Raw genomic sequence first — 4,766 nt, forward strand, 5'->3', positions numbered from 1 at the left:
CATCTTGGTTGCACCTGAGTGTATGCAAGGTCCATGCATGACGTAGTATCCATGTCTCACATGCGGAAAGTGACGATTCGAAGAGGAGTGAGTTCACCTTGTGTCCAATGGCGTATGTTCGAGGTCTTGTCATATGTCCTCTTGGGGCTTGGAGAGTAGTCGGAGTGTACATGGGGATGAATGTGGGATGCTCCGCATCATATCCCCCCCTTGGGAAAGATCCGACCTTGGATCATGATCCTCATCACCATGGAAACGGTTGTCGTGGACGGACTTGTAGTTGGACAAAGTTGACGACATGGCGCAATCCAAGTAGTCCAAGGTGTCTCCGGTATGTGGTACATGCAAAATGAGCAAACACAAGCGACACTCGGAAATACAATGGTTAGCGCACCCAAAGTGTCCATCATGTAAGAATGAGTCTGTGCGGCAAGATAGTGCGAGGCAAGGCACAAAATGCTTATCCAAAAGATGTAGAATGAGATGTAAAGCATTCATGTGAGCAAATTCATTCGAGGCATGCACAAAGGTGTTGTGAATATGATGAATGCGACCATTGTGTAAAATGATGTCATAACGGGATGGTGCATCAAAAGCATGAACATGGCAATGGATGCTCAATATGTGTATGTTATCATGCAATTGATGGTGGCCAATATGATCAGGATGTATGAATATGCCATCAAGGTAGATCACAACAAATTTGCTAAGGAAATGCACAAGCTCATATATCATGGATGACATGGGAATACAAGATGCAAGAAGGTAATCATAATGTGAGTCAATCCATGCATGGGGTGCAAACTTGTGGTGAGTATGATATGTCCATCGAGCATGACATGTATGAGCACAATCAACAAATACAGAGGTGTTGTGGTAACAATGCTCGATGTCGCGGCATGAGTGGAGGTTCGAAGGTGCATCCAATAAGTGTGAGCACTCCTCAATGTGAAGGTCCATAGAGCCAATCTCCAATGTCGCTCCTCCGTTCGCGAGATGTATCATGTAGAGAACAAGAAGGAGACAACAATGAAAGAGTGATCCATCCAATATGCGTATTTGAGGATGGCTCAAAGAGAAGGATTTCACCTCAAGAATGTTCCCGAAGATGTTGGAGTTGCACATCATGTATGCCTTCACATAACCAATATGTCTCATGACGGTAATGCCTTGTGTATCCTTCAAAACGAAAGAACATGGAAAACACTCGGAAAAACAAATGAGGTTAGCGGAAGTGCAAAACCTATCATTCATGTGGTAAGATACCCAACAAGTGTATGCATCATGCTCATCATAATAAAGTTCAAGGGAGCATTTCATAGTATGGAGGCATATGATGTGAGAACAACCAAATACAATAGGCTCAAGTAAACAAGCGTGCATCACAAGTAAGGTGTCAAAGTCTCCAAGATCAATAAGAATAGTATGGTTGCACTCAATACAAGTGGATGTGAGAGAGGCAACTAACTGAAACAAGAGACAATGATCCAGATATATCATGTGAGAGGCATGAGCGTATATGTCATCAACCCAAGAAAGCAAGTAATAGTGGAACATGGGTGATGCAACATAGCAAGCAATCATAGCGATCAAGTCAAGCAAGCTAGTAGTGTAAAGATGCAACATACTAGGAGGAATCATGGCAAGCATGTCATTGGTGCAAATAGTGTGCAAGAATAATTCACATGACATAGCACAAGCATGAAAGCAAGATAGGAGAAAAATATCATCAATGTATTGGTGAGAGGCCATATGTAAATAGCAATGAGACATCATGACTCTCCCAATACAACAAGCATCACTAGCATTAAGCACATGGTAAACATGGCAATAGCAACAAGGATATCCACCAAGCATGCAAATACATAGAGGAGTAGCATAATGGTGAATCATGGGTATATGCAAGCAAGGGTCACAATTGCATGGCAAAGGCATAGGAGCAAGCATAACATGCAAAGTGAACACAATAGTATGGGCATAAGGTGACAAGTGATAAATATCCCATAGCCATGTGAGAGCCAAGTAAAATAGATGTGCGTAGTCCTTGCGCGAAGGGGATGGTGGTAAGGATAGTCCACGGGATCCCAAGCCGTCGTTGCTCTCAGGAGCTCGTTTCATCAACTCATGGGATTGTGATGTTGACGAGTGTTCATAAGTACCTACACAAAACAAAGGCAAAGGAAAAATTGTGTGTGCGTGGTATATGTACACATCATCCATCATGATGCGCATGTGCATGTGTCAGTTAGCACAAAATATCCAATGCTCAAATAAATGAGATGCATGGTATAGAAACATGTCATCCATCATGAGAGGTTTGTTATGATGTATGTCATAATGGAGACTCAAATTGTGTAATGCATCACGAGCAATATCTAGAGCATTGTTATTCATGGAATGCATATGGTGCATGCAATTATGGTAATCATGCAAAATATGGAATGCATCAAAATCTCCTAATATGTATGAGAAAACTATGGGGGTCTCCTCATGAGCAAGAGTAGAAACATCACGTGGAGAATATTGACAACATCCAAAACAAAGCATATATGGTTCTATGTGATCATGGCATGACATAGTAGATGAATTGCACAAATCATGTAAAGGAAGCATGGCAATATCATCACATGAAAAACAAAAACCAATGACCAACATCTCGTCATCTATGCCATAAGTGCAAATGGGATTGATTTTAATGGGGCATGCATAGTTACTATGTTGAGATTGTAATGATGCAATATGGGAGATCTCACTCATAGCATATGACAAGTTCAATGGGTTGTCAAACATTAAGTGACCAATAGAATTTCCACATGATATCCTATGAAGCATAGCATCACAACTAGGCAACTGAACATGCTCATCATCATATTCATCATAAATAGGTAAGTCAAGGCATGAATAAGTCTCACTAGCATGAAGCATGGGAATAGGTGGGTCAACATCATGGGAGCAATTGATGTCAAGAGAGTCCACTGGTGGGACAAGAGAAGCACCACCACCTATGTTACCTTTGGAGCGTCGCTCATGTGTTGTAGGTGAGGTATTGAAGACCAAGTTATGGTCATCGTCATCTTGATGGAACCATGTGGGGGGTGCATCATTGTCCACCATGGCCATTGTCATCTCCTTTGGAGGGATGGACTCGTCGAGGATAGGTATGTCGTCATGTAGGAGACCTAGCACCAAAGAAGAAAACACACTAGGAGTAGAGGTTAAGTCGTTAGAAATCATAGTGGCCTCGCATGCCGTGTCAACTACCTCACTCTCTAAGTGTTGTGGCTCACTCATTCCCTGAAGGATGTACTCACTCATATGGTTGGTGGAGTCACTCAAATGGCACTCAACCTCACATAGGATGTGTGGCATGCTCTCATGTGTGGGGCTAGTGGTGGTCACACTCATCCACTCATAGGAAATGCTCTCAATGTCACGTATGGTGGAGTCACTCATGTCACTCATGGGGTGGTGGCTCTCCTCACATGACAAACGGGGCATCTTAACATATGTGGGTGTCGGAGAGATGTAGGTGCAAATGTCTCCATGCGCGGTCGCGTAGCTTGATTCGGAGTATGAGTCCAATGTGGGCGCCGTCTTCATGGTGTTGAAGAGGTTCGCGCTCGTCGCCGTGGTCGAAGGGGATGGCCCTTGCTCGACCATCTTGTCACCGTCTTGGTGTGGGAGGCCCATATGATGTGGCACCTCATAGATCGTCTTCATGGCCGAAGGGAATTTCCCATGCTCGTCCATCTTCCTTGAGGGGCTTCCGAAGATGGAAGTGTCGCCCTCGCTCGTAGGTAGTTGCCTTGGACTTGATGAAGTCATTGTAGGCGTACACGTGGGAAGTAGGCAAAGATGCCGTACGTCCAAAGGCAAAGATGCCTTGATAGCACTTGGCGAAGATACCGAAGTGGTGGTTGTAGCCGTAGCTCCGTCTTGGTGGTGCTCGTCTCGCGGTCTTCTCTTTTGCTCATGAAGCTTGGACTTGGCATGAAGTAAGTCTTGTTGGGACTTGTGCATTTGCGCTTGTGGAGCCTCTTCATGATGATGATGTCGTTGTCTTGATTGAGCTCGTAGTAGATTGCGTTCGTCGTCGTGCACATGTTGCTTGGAGGTGATTTTCCCTTCATAACCATGTGGATCACGAAGATGTGGACGTGGACGAATTGCGCTTGCATCGTTTTCGCGCTCCGAAGACTTGTGGCTTGAACGTCACCGCCTTAAAGATGATGAAGGGGAAGAGGACTTGATCAAGGCTCTAATCTCCTCCATCCTTGCATCTTGCTCCTCTTTATGTGCAGAAAGCTTCTTGTTGATGTAGTCCCTTTTCCTTGCTTCGGAATGAAAAATGTCGATGGAGATGTTCTCGATGCACTCTCGCAATCTTGATTGTGCACCTTGCATTTGTCGTTGTAGATTGAAGATAGACGCTTTCGAAATGTAGTTGTTCACGCCCTTGTTGTTGTCGTAGACCGGAGAGGAAATGCCTTGCCTATCCATCACAAGACTCGAGCAAATATGAGTGGGAGAAAGAGAAGAACTATACCAAATGTACCTTGACCGATGTTGGAGATGGATCAATGATCACTCAAATGTTTAACAAGGAAATAGCATAATTGGTACCAATTCTTGTTGGTTCTCACACCTACACAAGTAAGGCTTATGGTGGAGCTCGGTGAGGATAGTGGCACAAAAAATTTGATGCAAAATGTTAGCAAGAGTCAATAATGTCGAAAGAGATTCACAAATTCACAAGCGAAACAAGT

This window comes from Triticum aestivum, chromosome 3B, assembly GCF_018294505.1.
Source record: "Triticum aestivum cultivar Chinese Spring chromosome 3B, IWGSC CS RefSeq v2.1, whole genome shotgun sequence".
In the NCBI taxonomy this organism is placed as follows: domain Eukaryota; kingdom Viridiplantae; phylum Streptophyta; class Magnoliopsida; order Poales; family Poaceae; genus Triticum; species Triticum aestivum.